At 37.1% G+C, this 16,195-nt stretch overlaps 1 protein-coding gene across 2 annotated transcripts in view; it reads left to right on the top strand.

Annotated features, from left to right (window-relative positions):
• The window catches only part of Lrp4 (LDL receptor related protein 4), an 872,950-nt gene that overhangs the window by 135,079 nt on the left and 721,676 nt on the right, over positions 1-16,195 (top strand). The window lies entirely within an intron of this gene.

The following is a 16,195-nucleotide window of genomic DNA, read 5'->3' as shown; positions in this document are numbered from 1 at the left end:
ATAGCTCCAATGGCGTTGAGGCTAGCATCTGTGGTTACTATGAACGGTTTTGAAAAATCTGGGTATTCTAAAACAGGAGCTTGAGTTAGTTTTTCTTTCAAAGTTTCAAAAGCAAGTTGGTGATTAGCAGACCATTGAAATTCTGCGTCTTGTTTTAGGAGAGAGGTTAGAGAATATGCGATTTTAGCGTAATCGGGAATATGTCTTCTATAGTATCCTGTCAAGCCTAAAAATCCTTTTACTTGTTTCTTATCCTTGGGGACTGGAAATTCCATGACTTTTGAGATAAGCCGGGGATCTGGCTTCACTCCGTCAGCTGTAATGACATGGCCTAAATAAACTACTTCTGGTCTAAAGAATTCTGATTTGTCTGGTTGTAATTGCAAATTATTTTCTCTAAATCTTTGAAAAATCTCTCGGAGTTGTTTTTCATGTTTTTCTAGCGTGTCAGAATATATTACGCAATCATCCAAAAAAATGAAACATGAAGTACCTTGTAATCCTGATAGAACTGTATTCATCAAATATTGAAATGACGATGGCGCGTTTTTTAGCCCAAAAGGCATTCTAAGATAATGAAAATGACCTTTGTCTGTTGAAAAGGCAGTTTTCGGTCTGTCTTCTTCCTTAACTAACACCTGATTATAACCAGACGCAAGGTCTAAAGTGCTGAAGTGTTTGGCTTTTCCTAAACGGTCCAAAATGTCTACAATGTTTGGGAGCGGAAAACAATACCCAATAGTCAGATTATTTAAATTTCGAAAATCAATTACCACACGATATTTCTTTTTCCCGGAAGCATCCATCTTTTTTGGAATAACTAACATGGGAGAATTGAAAGGACTCGTAGAAGGGGTAATGATTTCATTTTCTAACATTTGTTCTACTTGTTTGTTGACCTCTTCGCGATAAATTTCTGGCAATCGGTAATTCTTTTGGTTTATGATACTACCTTGAAATTCTGGTTTGAACGGAATAGAGTGTTCAATAGCTGCTGTTGCAGTAAGTTTATCTCCAGGGAGATAAAATATATCATTATAGTCTATACAGAGCTGCCAAATTATTTCTTTCTCTTTTGAATCTAAATGTTCTAGTCTGACAAGAGATTTTAGTAGTTCTAATCTTTCACTAATACTACTATTTTTACTATTGTTTTTATCCTGTTCTATGTGAGCAACTAAAGTTTCGTCGACTTCCACAAATTCTTCTAATTCGACTGGAGCAACTTCAATAACCTTTTCTTCATCATTTATATTCATTACACAACTAATGCATTTATTATCTTTGGCTACAGTGAGGCTCTCCGCAAGAAAAATCCCTTCTCCTAAGGATTGTTTTGAAACTATCCCTACGCCATTATTCTTTGCTGGAATTTCAACTAATAGTTGACAGCGACCTGGAATAGTATATTTCGTACTACTTGTTTCAAATGATATGATGCATTCGTGTTTCTCTAAGAAATCTCTACCTATTATTCCTGAATAGGAGCTAGGTAATAATTTATCTACTACATGGAACAAAGCCGGAATAGATTTCTTATCAATTTCTAAATTTAATGTTAAAGAACCACATGAAAATAAAGGGGAACCTGATATACCCTTGATTTTCGCAACTTTACTATGATCAATTTTATTCACTAATTCAGGAGACAGAATGTCTTTATGAATGCATGTAATGTCTGATCCTGTATCTATCAAAAAATGTTTAGTAGTTGGTCCTAATTCTTTTATTTGTACTTCAAGACTACCTGGAGGTTTTTCTTTACAGCCCTTTTTCAGAGGAGGAAAGTAAACAGACTGCTGATTTACTCCCGTCGACCGTTTCCCGCATTCATTTTGATACACTTATTTTGATTCATACTTTTCTCTGTACCTTGTCCCTGTCTTCCTTCAGAAAGACACTTCGACCCACAGCTGTGGCCGGAACAACAATACTCGTACTTACTAGTAGAGTCTTCATGCATCTCCTGTGCATGGCAACACATATGGGATCCCTCTAAACTTTGGTTAGCACTATACCGCACATTTTTATTTTGTGTGCCTTTACTATGTTTTAGTCTACAATTGGCCTCAATGTGCCCAGGCTTCTTGCAAAAATAACAAGAAATGTTTTTCTTAAATTTCCTACTACCTTGTGATTGTGAGTTCTTCCCTTTCTCAGTTCTATCCTTATTAGACAATTGGTTAGATTCCTGTTCCAAACAAATTTCTACAGCCCCACCAAAATTCAAAGTGTCACTGTCTTTACTGCGAGCTATCATTTGAATTTTGTCGTCTGAAAGACCTTGTATGAAAGATGCTTTAGCTAAATGCTGAATTAGCTCTACGGCTCCTGGAACATGGTTTTGATGTAATATTCTTACCGCTGCTTCTTTTAATTGACTCTGCAGGGAATCGATGCGCGAACCCCAATCTGCGATACTCTCTGTTTTGTTCTGCCTGGCGCTAAACAATGAACAAGCGTAAAAATCGATAGTTCTCCTAATCGAATAATTTTCTTGTAAGACTTCTTTTACTTCGGCCCAAGTTCCAGTGGCACTTCTAACTAACAACTTTGACTTTGCGTCACCAATAATACGTGCTTTCACAAATTTCAATAACTTACTATGTTGGGACGGTTGAACTAGAGAAAAAGCTGCATCGCAGTTATCTATAAACTCAGGAAGAGCACGTTTGTCTCCATTGAATGGGTTATGTATTAACTTTAAAGCTTCCGAAATGGAACAATAATCTGTTTCAGAATCGGCGTTACTGTTTGTTTGCGAATGTGCCATGTTTTACAGAAGTTTATGTAGTTATCAATTTACCTTACTAATCCTACAGACAAAAGTATTATTTAGCTTAAGATAACCTTATAATCCTTTCGGACACTCCCTTCTATCGAAGAACGTACAAAAGCGCGTGTACTGAAGTGGGTTTCCTTCTTCGTAAAGAACGCGTATTAATATTCTTTTGTCCTACTCTTAATAACTTGTATTTCTGGCCACGGAAAAACAGTTATTCACACTTGAGTTCTTCCAACTGAATCTCACAAGAAACCTAAGAAATTGTTTTGTACTCACTGTTTGTTGTGGAACTGTAAGTGCTGGGTAGATTGCCGCTAAGCGTGCTGAAACAGATGCTGGTCTCCGCTGAGAGATGAAATCTAGTTGTCCTGGGTACCCTTTGTTAGTTCTCTCCGCTGCAAAACCGGGGTCTTGTCTTCTTGTATACTGGCAACAAACTGTCACATGGGGTGTTCACAAAATGTCTCTGCTTGGCAGGATTCGGTTCTTGCTGTCCCTCAGGTTGCGCCTGCAACCTGGCACTCCGTAGTAAGGAAATTGAAACTTCACACTTCGAAAAATTGTTAAAATGTTGGCTGCTATTTTTCTTCGTCCTGGCTCACATAGCCACCCAGATGCATATATATAATGAAAACCCTTAGTTTTCTTTTTCTTTTGAAGAAAGACTCAATTTCAATATAAAAATTGCAGAGACTGAGAATTACTACTCTCAGTTCCGCCAAAAATTTTTGAAGTTTCCTGGTATAATGGGTTAGTTTGAGATCGAACTCAGGTCGATGTGTTACGGCTCCGCGAATTCCATCGCTGCCACCAATTTATCTGTAGTAGAACCGTAGGTTCTTGAAGGATTTAAAGAAAGTACGTAGGATCTTTTCGCGGCAAATCCCAGATAGAGAAAGCCGTATTTATTGTTGAAAAAAAATAAAAGTATTAATTACAAGATTCACTACTCCAAGATTTCATAGAATAAAATAATGATATATATATATATATATTGAAAAATTATATCTTGAAGTGATGTTTTGAAGTATGTTAAGATTTAGAGTTTCCAAAAGACTTCAGGACGAAGAGTTAAATTTCTAGTTGAATTAATCGAAAGAATTAAGACTAAGCAGCCAGCCAGTAAGAACCGTAGTTCTTAAAATATAAGTATATGCTCTGGGTGGATGAGAAAAAGAGTCTTCTTCGGATGAATTCTCGCGGTAGTTACGCGTCTATGATTTTAACACTGAATAATCTATCTGTGAATTTTCACAGTTTATATATTTAACATTAATCTTGTTGTTCTCGCCTTTTGGTGTTAAGAGATTTCAAAAAGGAAACATTTAATCTCTCATGTGAGTGTCTTATCATTGAACTTCAAAACATCACGTACACATAGTCATAGTCATCCATTTGTTCATACATTAATAATACTTCTGGAACCAAGTATTGACTTTGAGTACATAAGATAGTTAACAGAACAGAAAAACAAAACTTTGAAGCTGACAAATTATCGATGTTAACTTAAGAATTCATGATCATGTGCCTTAAGTAAACAAAAACGGCAACTAGAGAATTATCTACCAAAAAGCAAACACAACGTGGATAGCTGAAAGATTATCTATAGCAGTTTAGTTCGAAGTCAACCTCAAGCAATGATTTCATCTTTAAGTCTTATCAGTTTAAAACCAAAAGTTCATTCTTTTAGAATCACTTAAATGAAAAGGAAAAATATACTTGCAATTATATCAGAAACTAAAATATACAATATTAAAAGAAAAAAAATAAAAATATACTCCTGGTACAGCCATATATTACAATCGGAAGTTTCACCGTTCATCTGAGCGACCTCAAAAAATGTGGATTCAGCACTAATATCGGTTATTTTCGATGATTTTAAATTATCTCTTCCTCCCCTTCCCCAAGTTGTGGAGTTGAATTTGGATTTAAACGGGATCGAAAGTGCCAGTGCTCATCTAAGGGATCCAGAAAACTATAAATTCGACACTGATAGTGGCCATTTTTGATCATTTTTACATATCTCTTTCTTCCCCTCCCCCAAGTGGTGGGGCTGATTTTAGATTTAAACCGGATCGGAAATGTCACTGTTCATCTGAATGATCCCGAAAACCATGGATTAGACACTAATATTGGTCATTTTCGATCATTATTATGTATAGCTCTCCCTCCTCCTTGCTGCGACACACGGGATCAGAATTGTCACTGTTAATCTCAGCTACTCCTAAAACTATGGATTCGACAATAATATTAGTCATTTTCGATCATTTTTAAATGTTTATCTCCCTCCCCAACTATCAGGGCTGAACTTGGATTCAAAACAGCATCAGAAGTGTCACTGTTTCTCTCATCGACCCCGAAAACTATGGATTAAATACTAATATCGGTCATTTTTTATCATTTTTAAATTTCTCTCCTCCCCCTCCCCTACGTTGCATCGTCAAACTGAATAGCCTAGAGCAATCCCTGTCCCTAAACTCATGTATGTTGAAAATTTGATTGAGATCTGTCGGGTGGTTCAAGAGTGATGAAGTCACAAAAGCAGTCATTTTTATTTTATTTTTTTACATATATCTCCCCCTCCGCTACGTTGATTCGTCAAAGTGAAACGATAAAAATACTCCCAAGGCCCGACCGTTGATAATTTGATCGAGTTTGGTTGGGTGGTTCAAAAGTTATTAGGTTTAATTAGTTTTTATTTATACGTCCCCCTCCTCTCCCCCTCCCTTAGGATCTACCGTTAAAGTGAAATTGCAAATATATTTTCAGATCCGAACCTCATGTATCTTGAAAATTTGATTGAGATCGGTCCTATAGTTCAAGAGTTATTAAGTTACAAAAATAGTCACTTTCAGTCTTATATAAATTGATTTTTATATATCTCCTCCCTCCCCTAAGTTGCACCGTAAAAGTGAATTGACGAAAACATCCCAGGCCCGAACCCTATCTATGTTGAAAGTTTGATCAAGATCGGTCTGGTGGTTCAAGAGTTATTAAGTTTAATTTATTTTTATAGATTTCTCCCCTCCCCTCCCCTAAGTCTACCGTTAAAGTGATATGATAAAAACCACCTCAGGTCCGAACCTCGTCTATGTTGATTTTTAAAAGATCGGTCGGGTGGTTTAAGCCTGATGAAGACACAAATACAGTCACTTTTATTTTTACTTTTTTTTTTTTTTTACATATATCTTCCTCCTCCCCCTTCCCTTCCTTGCACTGTAAAAGTGAAATGAAGAAAACATCCCACGCCCGAACTTTATCTGTGTTGAAAATTAGATCGAGATCGGTAGGGTGGTTCAAGAGTTATTAAGTTTTACTCATTTTCATATATTTCCCCTTCTCCCCTACCCCTCCCCTAAAACCTACTGTCAAAATGAAATGATAAAAAAGTTTCCAGGTTTGAACTTCATATATGTTGAAAATTTGATTGAGATCGATCGGGTGGTTCAAGAGTTATTAATTCACAAACATAGTCACTTTTATTTTTATATATTTTCCTCTCAACCCCCTCCCCTACGTTGCTCCGTCAAAATGAAATAATAAAAATCATCCCAGTCCCAAACCTCATCTACATTGAAAATTTGATATAAAGATCGGCTGGTGGTTCAAGAGTTATTAAGTTTTATTTATTTTTTCTATGCCTCCCTCCTCCCCCTCACCTAAGTTCTACTGGCAAAGTAAATAGCTAAAAGCACTCCCAGGCCAGAACTGCATCTACGTTGGAAATTTGATCGAGATCGGTCGGGCGGTTCAAGAGATTAAGAGTCACAAACATAGTCACTTTCAATTTTATAATATAGACTAGCTGAACCTGCACTCTCTACACAGCGCATCATTCGCATATGAGCATAAATATCCTTCTCATTCCTCACATCTGTACATGTCCCTTTACAAACACAAGTGAAAGACGTATTCATTTAAAAAAAAAAAAAGTGGTATCATAAAGGGGAGACTTTTTTCGATTATTTTTTCTCAATATCTCGCACCGTTTGCAAGATTTGAGCCTGCTTCCGGTTGGAGTTTCTAATTCATGTATGACCAGTGTTTTCTTTCTTCTTGCATGCAGTATGTAATAAGCAAATACATTACATATACAATTAATTATAATGTCAGTTATATATGGTGTTCATTGGGCAAAACACTACCAAAAAAGGTTCATCTTAGATTATCCTTCCTTTTCTGCAGAAATGGTTATCCTTCCTTTTCCATTATTATTTGACCATGAAACAAACGCCTGAGACATATACAACCCCTATATACAACAGTGTGCTGTTGGAATGTATAATGCTTAGGATGTGAAGCTTTACTTTTTTTTTAATTTCAATACTTCCAATGTACCCGTAAAAATGTAATAGAGAAATAGTGCCCATGTTTTTTAAATATTCAATTAGAACTGGACAATCTACGCAGAATTTTCAATCGATCAGTGAAAACGTCATCTTTCTAGAGCTTGTAGTTTCCGAGACCTCATTGTCGAAAGGATTGGACACAAACATATATACATAGTTTAAAAGAGCTCCAAAGATGGCAGCACAATTGATTTGCATTTATTTCGGAGAAGGTTTATTAAAGGCAAAGCCCATAAAACAATAATTTAAAAGGATAAACTTTGTGAAAAATATTTCTTTAAGTAATTTATTTAAAGTACACTCTTTTAAAAACATTTGTCTTTGTTATAAACGTGAAATCACAAATAACCGTAAATCAAAGGTTTGAAAAGTAAGGTTATAGGTTAGAGCTCGGTCGCTCTTAATTCTATACCTTTATTCTTAGAACTGGCTTTATACCTGCTGATTGGAAAACTTCAAAAACCCTAATGTTCCTAAAACCACATAAACCTGTTAGCTCGTACCGCCCTATTCAACTAACGTCAACCTTTAGTAAAATACTGGAACGCATCATTGTTAAACGTCTTCATCCGTACCTGGCACTACACAACGTCATTCCACTCGAACAAGCTGGTTTCAGACCTTCTTTCAGCATAAATGATCAGTTGCTTCGCCTTTCCAATTCCATCTATAATCACTTTAACACAGGCAACCCATCATGTTTGGTCCTGTTTGACCTCGAAAAGGCATTCGACAAGGTCTGGCATCCCGCTCTCATTTATAAACTCAAACAGCTCCGATTGCCTATTGCTTACAACAGATTCATTTTTAATTTTCTCTCTTGTCGACTGGCATACGTCTGTATCAACTCCAGTTTTTCATTTCCCATTTTTCTCCATTCCGGAGTTCCCCAAGGATCGGCTTTGTCGCCTTTATTATATATTCTCTTTGTTTCCGACTTTCCACCTGTTCTAGCTACAGTTAAACTCTTCCAGTATGCCGATGACACTGCTTTCTTTGCGACAGGGAAAACCATTCACCAACACAATCTCGCTCTACAGGATTCTATAAATGCCTTTTTTGACTGGTGCTCTCACTGGAGACTAAAAATAAACGCTGCAAAAACTCAAGCAATTCTCTTTCTTGCTCCGAAGCATCGTTCCCGTGTCCACAGAAATCCAAGACTTCTGCACCTCACAGTGCAAGATGTATTGCTCAACCCTACTCGCAGTGTCAAATATCTTGGAGTCACTTTCGATTAGCATCTAACCTGGACAGCACACCTAAAATATATCTCCAAGAAGGCTTACTCTCGTCTCAATCTCCTGAAACGTCTTGCTGGAACTACTTGGGGACTCAATGCTCATACAATTCTCAACACATACAAGGTCTTTCTCCGTCCTATTCTCACGTACGGATTTACGGCTTGGATATCTGCTCCGATCCTCTACTATGAGAAATTACGCATCCTGGAACGTCATGCTTTGCGAATCACTTTCCGTATCAAATTACCAAGTCCTACTCAAGATCTTTATGACAGACTTACGTTTCGACACATCTTGTATCATTTGGAAACACTCCAAATCAAATACATCACCCAGCGCCTGCACAGCAATCATCCACTTCTCCAGAAAACGTTTGAAGACCACGCCCGAAGCATCTCCCCTACTGCTGCTCTTTTCCCGCCGCTCTCATTACTGTTTACTCTATACCGTTACACTCTACCTCCGGACCACCCTGACACCGCCTATTACGAACCATACTCTACAGACGCTCATCTACCTCACATATGGCCATCATATGCACAGTAATACCTTCTGTACTAACAGGGCTCCTCTGTCTTCATTGATGCCTAGCGCCGCCCCTAGGCGAGAAGATAACCTGCATTTATTCAACTAACAGAACCTATGTGTTGTAGTGAGTTTCGCACTTCATTTCATCTTCTTATCTCATATCATTTTACAGTTATGCTTTTCCTTCACTGAAGCTTATGTATTTCCTTTACCTCATGATTATGGTTAAAGGCCATAATGACCATCACAATTTGAACAATAAAGTTTATGTATCAACCCATATCCCAACCACGGCTTCCTGAACAGCACACACAATCTATTAAAAATCTCTTCTCCTACAGAGGGCGTAACCCTCTTCGGATAGTAGCTAGCGTCGGCTAGCTGGCAAAAAAAAACCGCTCTTAATTGGTACTGTAGCATTTTAATAGATAGATAATTAGAAGAAAATATATATTAGTTTTTTTAAGCAGTTGAAGGCTATGAAGAAACATAATAATAAACAGCAAATGATTCAATCTTGTATGCCACGTTCATTTGTAGTAATAAATAGTATCGCTAATAGATGTCGCCACCTGCTCTATCGGGTGTTGAACTGTGCAGCGAATTTACCGATTTAAAACTATTGTGATTATTTAATTTAATTTAAAAAGCTGTATTACTTCAATTTAATTCAGATACTACATTTCCTAAATTATATAAATCAGAGCTTCTAATTAACAATGATTTTAACCTCCAGAAGCCAAATACTTGGGCCGAAGAACAAGTATTTTATAGTAGCATATTTATATACATTTACATAACTATTTAAAATATGCACAATCTTTGCTTTATTAAATTGTATCATTATTATTTTAATATAGACCTATTTAAGATTCTGAACTGTCTTAGATTTTCAACGCAATTCACTTGAATTTTATTTTTGCTGTTTTTGGAGTAATGTTCAGTCTAAGGGAGCCACAAGGGTATCTTGAAGTACGGATGGCCAATTCCGGAATTCGGAAAGTAAAATCGGAAAAAATGCGGAAATCGGTAAATTCTGGATTTCGAAATTTGGAAAAATTCCTAAATTTTCCGAATTTCTGATTTTTCCAAATTCCGGAATTTTTCCGAAGTCTGGAATTTTTCCGAAATCCTGAAAGTGAAATTTCCGTTTCCGGAAAATTTTGGCCACCCCACCTCGAAGACCACTTGGTCTTGGTCCACAGACCACACTTTGATAAACAGTGCAGTAGAGGGTCGGAGTTGGATTCTGTTTTTGGGACGCAGGATCCATGTGAGAAAGAAACAATGTCTCCATTTTTCTGCTATATGCAAATCAATAATGAAACCGAAAATCGTTATATATATATATATATATATATATATATATATATATATAATATACAACTTCCTAACCGGAGTTCGTAGTATTTTTCTACCATTTCCGGTTTTAGTATGAAGGTAAGGGAGGAGATAGAAGCTACTATTCTTGAGACGCTGAATGCATATATGAAGAAACGGCTTCTTCCTATTACAGTTGTTACTCTATGGTGATCAATATTGAAAAGGAAATTCGAATCACTTTCGTTTTAGATAGAGGGTTAAGGAAGGAGCTGTAATATGTTCACGGAACACTGATTGTATAACAAAGGACAAAGGAAAAAAAGAAAAAAGATAGAAACATATGTCACTGTCTATTACTGTTTCTGCCCTGATGCTTAGCAACTGAAGAACAAATATAGACTAATTATGTAAGACAAATCATACTTATTCATAGTTTTCAAGTCTAATAATGAAAAGCTATTCAAAGAAATTAGATGACTTTTTTTTTTTTTTTTTTTTTTTTTTTTTTTAATGACTAACGTTTGGGTTTGAAAATATTCCTATCTGCTGGTGCAACCTGAGGTCCAAAAAGGAACTAGACGTAAGAGTGCGTCTAAACGATGAGCTGTCCACAGAACATAACCAGCGTCGATAGATACGAATACATTACGGATGTCTATTGCTCATCCACTGAACATCGTTCTTTGAACATCCATGGATATTCGTGCAATGAATTTATAATCTGAATATTTTGAAATGTAATTTACTAGCAGTTTAATACATTTTGTTGATTTGTATTCATGAATATGGTATTGATTTATATACGCACATCTGCACTACTTCGAGATACTTTTTTTTTTTCTTCCTTATCCGGTTCTTGGAACGATTTCGCAACTGTACGCTTGTCGCTTATTTGCCTTTCATATACGCCTTGAAATGAGCAACGCTATCTCATCTGGATAAATAAAACTTCAGAGTGTTCATACCTTGTGATATGCTTGATAATTACCGCAAGTATTCAGCCATACAATTGAAGGTCTATTTACTGCCTCTGTTTATTCCATACATAATGAAACAGAACAATTTTGTAACAGTTTTTTCCTTTCAATGCATTGCATTGAGTTGTTTTGATTATAGTCATTTGGGGGTGAAGCGGGTATAGGGACGAACTTGGTAATGCTAAAGAAAATTAGAGCTGATGACACAGCGATTGTTTGCGATAAATCGATTCACTTATTAAAACCAGCAGTTGATTGATGTGCTCAGACGAATTATCTCTGGATTCTGGTATACACGGTACGTAGCATGTGTCTTTCTTTGTGAGTAAGTAAATCGGCACAAACCACTATCTACAGCTTGCTACTTTGGAGTCATATACGCTAGAGACCTGCACGGGCCGAATGTCTCGGCCCGAGCCCAATTCAGCCCGAATGTGCCTATGCACGGCCCAGCCCGGGCCCGAAAAGTTTTGAAGATTTTCGGCCCGAGCCCGGCCCGGCCCGATAAGTTTTTTTAAAATTCTTGGCCCAAGCCCGGCCCGGGCCCGATAAATTTTAAAACTTTCATTTTGTAACATTTTTCACGGGCACACTTCTTCAACGTTTGCATTTATTCTAATTATCGTTTAACGAAAGCCAATAATTATTGCAATTAATCGGCCCCAGCCCGGCCCGACCTGAAGAGAAATCAGTGTCGGCCCGCCCAAAGAAATAACAGAGTCGGCCCGCCCAAGCCGGCCCGTGCAGGTCCCTAATATACGCTAACCAATATTTACCAACTGTTCGAGACTAAAACAAAGTGGCTCTCATAATTATCCAGGAAGGGTTTCAACATCATTAGATCTAGTGGTGATTGTCGCTGATAGGTTCTATCCTAGAAGCAGTTCCAAAATAAAAATATGTAATGTTGGGAAAGCGGGTAACCCGAGATAGGATGAAGTGGGTATAGTCAGTGATGATCCAAGGGGTTGGTCTGGGGGAGAAATTTTCCTCGGGCCATATCTCCGATCATACGTAGGTTACTACTATTTTCACAGTACTAGTCCCACCCCCTCCCCCTTCCCGTGAACTGAACGTACTCTCTCGGAGGAAAGCTTCTGAACTCATTACGGGTATAGATACTTGCTGGAAATAAACTGGCGTGTTTAAAACGTGAATATGAATATTGTGTTGGTGTTTCTAATAAAGATTAATTCGTTTGTGACAAGTGTTGCGAGTGAGCGTACGTAAGTAGTCAATTGATGCTTTACCACTGTCATAGCAGCCCATACACGTAAACACATGCCTGAAGAAACAGCCCGACTTGTATGAAAAATGATAAAACCACAGGCAAGTTGATCGTGTATGGCCTCGTTCATTCATGTTAAAAGTTTTCAAAATCTTCTGAAAACATGTTTGATGTTTTTGCCGTTCTGCGTGCATGTTTACCGTGTATGGGCTCGTTCATGCAAGGTGGCTGTTTTATATTTAGGTCCGCCAATCACGACAGCGGAAGAAATCACGTGAGTCTCTCCTCCGTCGCATGCCAAGGTCGTGCAGTTGCAGAAAGAAAAAGCACGCGTTTCCTCGTCCTCCACATTTCTCAAACTACTTTCAGTATGTTGGACAGCACGTTGGTACGTGTGTGGGCAAAAAATTCTTTTAAGATGCATGATGAAAGAAACCTTTCATACATGTTGGTAATGCAAGTGCGTGCGTCTATGGCGCGCTATTGCAAGAAGTTTCTACTATAAATACAAACTTGAAGAAAAAGAAAATATGAATAATTTATCTACTTTCCAGACAAGTATTTATTGCACTTCAATTTATCACAATGTTTGACGGATGAACTCTGTTATGGATGAAACCATGTATAGTGAAAATGGACTATTTCTGGAGTTTTACTTTTTCCACAATTTCTGGAGATTCTTCTCCATTACAATTGCAATTTTTACAAAATTGGCTCTATACTTGACGTTTTAACTTTTTACTCGGTTAGTCGCACTTTTTGAACACACATTGTATACTTTATATTGCATATAAATTGAATGCTTTTATCGCGGAACTTATTGTTAAAATATGAGGAGGAAAATAATTCAACACGTTGTGTCAAAATCTTGACTAGTTTTAACTTCAGATAATTTTGAAGCCTCAAAGAAAATATACACCATACTGCATCAAAATGGAATCATTTTGGCAATGTTATTGAAAAATATATATATTCTTACCATAATATTTAAATAGTAAAACTCCACAGTTCGGGGAACTTATCCCTAATTCAGCAAGTTGAAAAAAGGCACATACCAAGTATTAATTTTATAGGATAAGTTTGCGAGAGTTATCGTGAAATAGACGAAAGGACACTCACAGATACATAAATATCGATCGAGTTAAAAAGGGTAGAATATTGGCTACGCTCACTTCAATTAATTGAGCTGACTCGATTTTGAGTTTAACGTCCCTTTCAGCAGCGAAGCTATATGAGACGGGACCTACTGTTTAACGTGGAGTCCGAATCACATGAGCTCCCGCCGGGAATCGAACCCAGGTCTCCCACGCCAAAAGTGCGTACGCTAATCACTTCAATTAACTGGAGGAATATTGCCAAATTACATTTTGAAGTTATTCTACTATCAAACTTGACCAATGATAAATTTTGTTCCAGGAAACACTGTATTAATTAGTGTACCGTGACGGATCAAAATGTAATATCGTAACAAAGCAACAGCTAAGTGAATATATTTCATATTTCAAGGGGCCACGGTAGCTTAGTGGTAGAGCGTTCACCTCTGGTGCACGGGGCCCTTGGCTCGATCCCAGCTCACGTCAATTGAACGTTGAGGTGAGGTATGTGTGTGGATTTTCTCGGGGTTCTCTCGTTTCCTCCCACTTCCTTCATTCCATCTTTTCATTCATTTCCCATCATCAGCGTCTCCTTTAGCCTAGCTGGCATAACCGTGGGACGTAAAACCCAAAGATTTCGTTTCATTTTTCGTTGTTGTGTATTTTAATGCATAGTTTTACCAAGCCAATCAAAAAAAAAATTAGAGGGGCCGCGGTGGCTCAGTGGTGAAGCGTTCACCTCTGGTGCTTGGGGTCCCGGGTTCGATCCCAGGCTCCGCCAAGTGAACTTTGTGGTGGACAAACACCGTGTGCGTGGGTTTTCTCGGGGTACTCCCGTTTCCTTCCACTTTCTTCATTCCACCATTTCATTCATTTCTCATTATCACCGTCTCCTTTAGCCTAACCGGCATAACCGTGGGACGTAAAACTCAAAGATTTCATTTCATTTCATTTTTCAAAAAAATAGAAAGTAGCTAAAAACTGACTTTTTTTTTTAATCTTGCTTGTATTCATTTTAAATGTGATGAAGGAAGTGTGGACTATATAGGAAGCTTCTGAATGTGAAGCTTCATAAATCTTTCAAATCATAAAATAAAATACTCTTTTTTTGATGCAAGCACGAAAACTCCTTCCTCGTAACTTCCTTCTTCTTCTGCTTCCTTACGACTTATGAATTAACACTTTTTTTTTTCATTTTTCCTTTTGAGAGAGAAACAAGAAGTATTACCACATTCCGCGAAAAAGAACAGTCTTAATATGACTTTTAAACTAGTGATGGAAACTAAATTTACATGATACTCGACGGTTGAAGAATATTAGAAGCCGCAGAATATTTTATAGCCATAGCAGTAGGAGCCTATATGAAATGTTTCTGACGAGACCTTGGCTTTAATTCCTGCAACACGAATATTATGTACTACTTTCTAAAATACATTAATCAAAAAGTTATTCTTGAGTTTAGTAAGTTTGCAAGCAGGGAAAAGACAAAGAAAATATATTCAAAATAATAACCAAAAAAAAAAAAAACTATTTTCTAAAGCTTAATTGTAAATTCAAAATAGTCTATGCTCTGTCTTTTTCTTAAAGTGTCTTCATGCTTCTTTCTCTTTAACGTTATATAGCTTTTAGGTATATTATTAGAAATAATAGGTTTGTCTTAAACCAAGGAAATGTGTATTTTTGGTTCACAGGTATACGAGTGAAATTTTATAGTCATAGTAATATAAGTTTACGTTTGACCTTGAACAACCAATTTCATAACTTGATATAACGTTTCTCAAACATTTATCACTTGGGGACTACTTTTACTAGTCAGAATGACCTAAGGACTACGCACCCTTGTCCTTTTTGAAAGCAAAATCCTTTGTGTTTCTTTGTTTTGAGTACATACCATTATACCAGGGATGCAAATAAGCAACAAAATTTTACTCGCCCAAGAAAAAAGCTACTGAATTTGGATTTAAACTGCATTGAAAGATCGGAACTGTTCGTCTCAGCGATCTCGAAAAATTTGGATTCAACACTAATATCGGTCATTTTCGATCATTTATATATATATATCTCCTTCTTCCCTTCCCCAAGTTGCGGAGATGAATTTGGATTTAATCGACAGCGTAAATGTCATTATTCATATCAGCGACCCCGAAAACTATGGATTCGGCACTAATATCGGTCATTTTCAATCATGTTTATATATAGCTATCTCATCTTCCTCTCTCCCAACTTGAGGGCTGACTTTGGATTTAAACGACATCGGAAGTATCATTGTTAATTTCAGAGACACAGAAAACTATGGATTCGACACTAATATCGGTCATTTTCAATCATGTTTATATATAGCTATCTCATCTTGCTCTCTCCCAACTTGAGGGCTGACTTTGGATTTAAACGACATCGGAAGTATCATTGTTAATCTCAGAGACCCAGAAAACTATGGATTCGACACTAATATCGGTCATTTTCAATCATGTTTATATATAGCTATCTCATCTTCCTCTCTCCCAACTTGAGGGCTGACTTTGGATTTAAACGGCATCGAAAGTATCATTGTTAATCTCAGAGACCCAGAAAACTATGGATTCGAGACTAATATCGGTCATTTTCAATCATGTTTATATATAGCTATCTCATCTTCCTCTCTCCCAACTTGAGGGCTGACTTTGGATT

This window comes from Thermobia domestica, chromosome 3 (assembly GCF_964235325.1).
Source record: "Thermobia domestica chromosome 3, izTheDome1.hap1.1, whole genome shotgun sequence".
Taxonomy (NCBI): domain Eukaryota; kingdom Metazoa; phylum Arthropoda; class Insecta; order Zygentoma; family Lepismatidae; genus Thermobia; species Thermobia domestica.
The sequence above is the reverse complement of the archived record's forward strand: the minus strand, read 5'-3'. Positions and strand labels throughout refer to the sequence as shown.